The sequence below is a fragment of the Crinia signifera genome, chromosome 2 (assembly GCF_055691185.1).
Source record: "Crinia signifera chromosome 2, ASM5569118v1, whole genome shotgun sequence".
In the NCBI taxonomy this organism is placed as follows: Eukaryota; Metazoa; Chordata; class Amphibia; order Anura; family Myobatrachidae; genus Crinia; species Crinia signifera.
The window spans coordinates 43,342,310-43,350,136 of record NC_139218.1 but is presented as its reverse complement, the minus strand read 5'-3'; positions in this window follow the sequence as shown (position 1 = coordinate 43,350,136).

Sequence of the window (7,827 nt, the reverse complement as noted above, 5' to 3'; positions counted from 1 at the left end):
TGCTTTGAGGGTCTTGCTAATGCGACATAGCACCCACCATCATTCCACCAGAATTTGTGCTGCAAAATCCAAATATCACTCCTTCCCTTCTGAGTCCTGCCACTTTTTGGTCACACATGAGGCATTGCCGTACTCGGGAGAAATTGGGGCACAGATTTTGGGGTGCTTTGTCTCCTTCATACCTTCTGAAAATGAAAACTTTTGAGCCAGAACTGCATTTTTGTGTAAAAAAATGTAATTTTTCATTTTCACTGCCCACTTGTATCAAAATTGGTGAAACCCCTGGGGGTTTGAAATGTACACTATACCCCTAGATGAATTCCCTGAGGGGTGTAGTTTGCAAAATGGGGTCACTTGTGGGGGGGTTCCACTGTATTGGTGCTTGGGGGGTCTTGCTAATGCGACATAGCACCCACCAAAATTCCACCAGAATCTGAGCTGCAAAATCCAAAAATCACTCCTTCCCTTCTGAGTCCTGCCATGCACCCAACTGGTATTTTTTGGTCACATGTGAGGCATTGCCGTACTCGGGAGAAATTGGGGCACAGATTTTGGGGTGCTTTTTCTCCTTCATACCTTCTGAAAATGAAAAATGTTGAGCCAGAACTGCATTTTTGTGTAAAAAAATGTAATTTTTCATTTTCACTGCCCAGTTGTATCAAAATTGGTGAAACCCCTGGGGGTTTGAAATGTACACTATACCCCTAGATGAATTCCCTAAGGGGTGTAGTTTGCAAAATGGGGTCACTTGTGGGGGGGTTCCACTGTATTGGTGCTTGGGGGGTCTTGCTAATGCAACATAGCACCCACCAACATTCCACCAGAATCTGAGCTGCAAAATCCAAAAATCACTCCTTCCCTTCTGAGTCCTGCCATGCACCCAAATGGTATTTTTTGGTCACATGTGAGGCATTGCCGTACTCGGGAGAAATTGGGGCACAGATTTTGGGGTGCTTTTTCTCCTTTATACCTTCTGAAAATGAAAAATTTTGAGCCAGAACTGCATTTTTGTGTAAAAAATTGTAATTTTTCATTTTCACTGCCCACTTGTATCAAAATTGGTGAAACCCCTGGGGGTTTGAAATGTACACTATACCCCTAGATGAATTCCCTGAGGGGTGTAGTTTGCAAAATGGGGTCACTTGTGGGGGGGTTCCACTGTATTGGTGCTTTGAGGGTCTTGCTAATGCGACATAGCACCCACCATCATTCCACCAGAATTTGTGCTGCAAAATCCAAATATCACTCCTTCCCTTCTGAGTCCTGCCACTTTTTGGTCACACATGAGGCATTGCCGTACTCGGGAGAAATTGGGGCACAGATTTTGGGGTGCTTTGTCTCCTTCATACCTTCTGAAAATGAAAACTTTTGAGCCAGAACTGCATTTTTGTGTAAAAAAATGTAATTTTTCATTTTCACTGCCCACTTGTATCAAAATTGGTGAAACCCCTGGGGGTTTGAAATGTACACTATACCCCTAGATGAATTCCCTGAGGGGTGTAGTTTGCAAAATGGGGTCACTTGTGGGGGGGTTCCACTGTATTGGTGCTTGGGGGGTCTTGCTAATGCGACATAGCACCCACCAAAATTCCACCAGAATCTGAGCTGCAAAATCCAAAAATCACTCCTTCCCTTCTGAGTCCTGCCATGCACCCAACTGGTATTTTTTGGTCACATGTGAGGCATTGCCGTATTTGGGAGAAATTGGGGCACAGATTTTGGGGTGCTTTTTCTCCTTCATACCTTCTGAAAATGAAAAATTTTGAGCCAGAACTGCATTTTTGTGTAAAAAAATGTAATTTTTCATTTTCACTGCCCAGTTGTATTAAAAGTGGTGAAACCCCTGGGGGTTTGAAATGTACACTATACCCCTAGATGAATTCCCTGAGGGGTGTAGTTTGCAAAATGGGGTCACTTGTGGGGGGGTTCCACTGTATTGGTGCTTGGGGGGTCTTGCTAATGCAACATAGCACCCACCAACATTCCACCAGAATCTGAGCTGCAAAATCCAAAAATCACTCCTTCCCTTCTGAGTCCTGCCATGCACCCAAATGGTATTTTTTGGTCACATGTGAGGCATTGCCGTACTCGGGAGAAATTGGGGCACAGATTTTGGGGTGCTTTTTCTCCTTCATACCTTCTGAAAATGAAAAATTTTGAGCCAGAACTGCATTTTTGTGTAAAAAAATGTAATTTTTAATTTTCACTGCCCAGTTGTATCAAAATTGGTGAAACCCCTGGGGGTTTGAAATGTACACTATACCCCTAGATGAATTCCCTGAGGGGTGTAGTTTGCAAAATGGGGTCACTTGTGGGGGGGTTCCACTGTATTGGTGCTTTGGGGGTCTTGCTAATGCGACATAGCACCCACCAACATTCCACCACCAAAAATCACTCCTTCCCTTCTGAGTCCTGCCATGCACCCAACTGGTATTTTTTGGTCACATATGAGGCATTGCCATACTCGGGAGAAATTGGGACACAGATTTTGGGGTGCTTTTTCTCCTTCATACCTTCTGAAAATAAAAACATTTTGAGCCAGAACTGCATTTTTGTGTAAAAAAATGTAATTTTTCATTTTCACTGCCCAGTTGTATCAAAATTGGTGAAACCCCTGGGGGTTTGAAATGTACACTATACCCCTAGATGAATTCCCTGAGGGGTGTAGTTTGCAAAATGGGGTCACTTGTGGGGGGGTTCCACTGTATTGGTGCTTGGGGGGTCTTGCTAATGCAACATAGCACCCACCAACATTCCACCAGAATCTGAGCTGCAAAATCCAAAAATCACTCCTTCCCTTCTGAGTCCTGCCATGCACCCAAATGGTATTTTTTGGTCACATGTGAGGCATTGCCGTACTCGGGAGAAATTGGGGCACAGATTTTGGGGTGCTTTTTCTCCTTCATTCCTTGTGAAAATGAAAAATTTGGAGCCAGAACTGCATTTTTGTGTAAAAAAATTAATTTTTCATTTTCACTGCCCAGTTGTACCACAATTGGTGAAACCCCTGGGGGTTTGAAATGTACACTATACCCCTAGATGAATTCCCTGAGGGGTGTAGTTTGCAAAATGGGGTCACTTGTGGGGGGGTTCCTAACTTTTAGCATCTTATGGTGCCTAGAAACCTACATGGTGCCTAAAAAATAATCTCATAAAAAGGAGGCTCCAAAATCAAGTAGGTGCTCCTTCTATTATGAAGCCTGTGGTTTGGTCAACGTGCACACTAGGGCCACATATAGGATATTTATGAAAACAAAAGAATTGGGGGAATCAATTTTTAGTCACATTTCTCTAGTAAAATGTACTGTGTTCCTTAGAAAAATGTATTAAAATTGCAAATCTGCAAAAAAAATGAAATTTTGAAATTTCACCTACACTTTGTTTTAATTCCTGTGAAACACCTAAAGGGTTAACAAACTTCCAAAATGCTGTTTTGAATACTGTGAGGGGTGCAGTTTTTGAAATGGTATCACTTATGGGGGTGTCTCACATACAAGTCCCTCAAAGTCACATCAGAACTGAACTGGTCCCTAAAAAAATTAGTGTTTGAAATTTTCTTGAAAATTTGAGAATTTGCTATTCATATTGTAAGCCTCCTAGTGTCCAAAAAAATGAAAAGGAAGTTGAAATAATGATGGAAACATAAAGTAGACATATGGTCTATGTTAGTTATTAACTATTTTGAGTGGTATGATTATTTGTCTCACAAGCAGAAAATTTAACATTTTGCAAATCGCAAAATTTTCCATTTTTTTACGACATTTTGGTATTTTTCACAAAAAAACACAGACTGTATCGACCCAAATTTACCACTATTTTGAAGTACAATGTGTCACAAAAAAACAATCTCAAAATCACTGGGATAAGTAAAAGCAAAAAAAAGTTATCCCCACTTAAGTGATACCTGTCAGATTTGAAAAAAAGGGCTCTGTCAGGAACGCAAAAACTGGCTCTGTCAGGAAGGGGTTAAAAACTGGGAGATCCTTATCGGTGCTCACTATAGGCCATAAGGCCTTAGTGGCTCATTGTAAAATAGGATGTATGGTGGAATAATCACATACTAAAGGAATGATTTTGGCATTGTCCTTCCTAGAGGATCCCAACAAATCAGATCTAGGGATTTGCATCACCTACTGTTTGGCCTCTAACAGCTTCTGTTCATTATATCCACGATCTTGAAATTTATGAACCACATTGTCTAGACTAGAAGATCTTAATTCCATGTCACTGGTGATCAGTGCTACCCGGAGCATTTGTGAATGAGGTAAACCCCTTTTCAGGGGTACTGGATGGTAGCTGGAGGACCAACGTGTTCGGTCTGTTGATTTGTTATATACCTCTGTATGGATTCTACCATTCTGCACCTGTATTAACACATCCAGAAAGTGTAGGCTTTCCCAACTGTGGGAATACGTAAATTTGATAAACGGACTCGTGGAATTGATGTTTGACATAAGCTGTACAAAACGCTCCTCCCCGCCTGTCCACAATATACTTATATATATACTGCATATATATATATATATATATATATATATATATATATATACATATATATATATATATATATATATACTCTGTATATAGATTTGTTACCATGTGTATAATTCTCTTAATACATCTTTTACGTTTTTGATATCATTTTATTTATATCTAATTATTTAATCTTACGGTAATCAAAAACAGCAAAGCTTGATATCATTACTAAGAACATTTCACACACTGGGAATTAACAATCTGTGAGTTTCCAGTAATTGTAATAGTAGATTTCTAGCATTTGTTGCAGAATCTGTTGACTTTCTAAAGCTTTCAGACCATCTGCCCAACTCGAACTAGCCTCAAGAGGGTTTAGGCGCCTGAATGATTTCTTTATAAGGGGATCTGTTGTGGGGTCTGTAGCTTATAGTGCAGGTGGTTTAATCTTCACAACATGTTCGCAACTTGTAGCAATAACATTTGCCATTTAATCACAAAAACTGTCACCAAATGATTTCAATTCTTAGAAATTTATTTGACATCGGAAATTCTGGCTCAGGCTTGTTTAATAAAACTGAAGCTATTGTTGTGTGTGGTATAAATATATTGTAGTACAACTTATTAATTCAAACCTGTAACCTGATGCCTGAGAAATTATATTACTTTGGCCGGCTGGTAGCTAAGGTACAAATGACAGAGGGGTAACAGCCATTGATCCTCGGGGTGTAATTTAACCACAGTTCCCATCATTTTAATAGTTATACTAGTCACATACCTGGTGTACGTTGTTCAGCAAAATCTGTAACATTGAGGACAGCAGACAATTAGAATATATTTGCTAGGACACCATACAATGAGGCTCATTCAGGTGCAGTTGGAGTTGCTATCTGTGCTGTTTCCTTGGAAGCAGCAGTGATAGCGCTGTCTGGTGATGCAGCAGCAGGCGGCTAGTATTACTTATTATTATTTATTACCAGTCATTTATATAGTGCACACAAATTCCGCCGCACTTTACAGATACTACAGATGGAGGCTCCATCTTTGCAGGGGCTGGCGATTGTATTGCCAGCCGCTGCTCCCGCCAGGGTCGCGCGCGCACGAGACACTCACTCGCCCTGTGGCAACGGAGCTTGCTGCGGGTCCCCGTCGCCTCCCCCGTCGTCGCCGCTGGTCCCCCTCGCCGACTCGACCCCCCCATTGAACTGGGCAGCATCTCCCTGAAGTGGAGACGGGCAGGGAGACGCTGCCCAGCTGCCGTGATACTGGGGCGCTCGTGTGCGTAAGATGCATGCGCGTCCCAGCCCCTATCGCCGGCGCTCGCCATAGAAGGGGATCTGGCGGGTGCCGGCAAAGGATGAGGCCAGCTACATCTGTATTTGAACATTCACATCAGTCTCTGCCCCAGTGGAGATTACAATCTCTATTACCTACCACATGTACACACACACACAGACATTCAAGGGTTAATTTGGTTGGGAACCAATTGATCTACCAGTATATTTTTGGATTGTGGGAGGAAACTGGAGTAACTGGAGGAAACTTGCACTAGCATGGGGAGAATATACAAACTCCACACAGATACGGCCAGGGTGGGAATAGAACCCATGACCTCAGTGCTGTCAGGCAGTAATTCTAACCATTACACAGTCCGTGCTATTACATGCAGATACATCCTGCTGCGGTAGTGACCTAACTTGCATCCTCGGACGCAACATTGGATAAAATGGACGCCTCCGTTTTCATAAACATAGGCTATCACCGCTCCCCCCCCCCCCTGTCACTCAATGACATGTGCAGAGAGAGTTAGATTTGGGTGAGCTATTTTGTTTCTGTGCAGGGTAAATACGGGCTGCAATATAGGTTTCAGTTTAAACACACCCCACCCAAATCAAACTCTTTCTACACGTTACGCCTGCCCCACCTGCAGTGCAGCATGGTTTTGCCCATTAGAGAAAGATTTTGCTTTTGAGATCCTTACAGAATTACCCCCTAAATATGGGTTTACGCCTGGGAAAAAAATTATAGTTTTTTTTTTCATTGATTTGAAATTGATAAAATCAACAATATTCGACTTTAGTAAAAAAGGGGTAAATTTACAAAAACTTCTAAAAATTAAAAGATCTGATGTTGCTCATATTCTCTGTAAAGCGCTGCGGAATATGTGTGCACTATATATAAGAAACCGTTAATAATAAACACTTCCCCAGTGCTGGTCTTAGCACAAACAAATATTACTATTATTATATAACAAATGAAAGTATATAAGAGTGTTATATAGATGATTGATAAAAGATAATAACCTCTGGATTGAAGCACACAGATGTAGTGCCTCTCAGTCAAACGCTGTCGGAGAAGCACTGCATCTGACGAGGACGTGCGAGCGTCTCACATGCACATGAGTTCCCTTCACATGGCGGGTGGAGAAATCTCTGCCCGTCTCCTCTTCAGGGACTTCAGGGAGGTTATCACGCACACTCCCTTCTAGCGGATGGCGAGCAGCGGCAATTGGTGATAGAATCACCAGGAGCAGATCTAATGAGAGTTGCTATATCTGTATTTATAATTTTAGAGCATCCTAAAGAGGCGTAACTAGATATTTGTAGGCCCCATAGCAAAGTTTGTAAGGGCATAGGCAAACGGAGGGGGTGTTTCTGGTTGCACAGAAAGTAACCCCCCTCCTCTTGGCAAGTGCCTTACATTGTGACAACAATAGCACTGGTATATAATATTATTAAAAGAGCTGCCACCACATCAGTGTAAGGGACAAAGCAGGGCTAGTGCACATGCCCTTCTAACAAGTTTGCTGTATGTATGGATCTGAGCCTTCAAACATCGCAATGGACCTGAGAGTAGCTACAAGAAGAAAGAGACAGGAGCCGTACCATGAAGTGGGAGATTGTGCGCTTAGAAAGTACAGTACTGGTTTTATTATCTCTGTATTTATTTATTTATTATGGCATTTTTAACCTTTTCCTGACCACTTATCTTATTTAAATGTTTGAAAATATATATATACTATACTATATATACTATAGCTATACTGTAGACCTGGGGTAGCCAACCCTAGTCCTCGAGAGCTACCAACAGTGCATGTTTTGCAGTTCTCCTCACAGAATCACAAGTGAGCTAATTAGCTCCACCTGTGTATCTTTTAAAATGTGTCAGTGATTAATGAGTGCAGCTGTGCAGCAGCTAGGTTGTCTGGAAAATGTGCACTGTTGGTAGCTCACGAGGGCTAGGGTTGGCTACCACTGCTGTAGACAATCTGTACTGTTAAATATTAATACTGTATTTCATATTGTATCCAGTGTATAAAAATATTCAGGGTTGTAACCTCCCCCAGACCCCTGT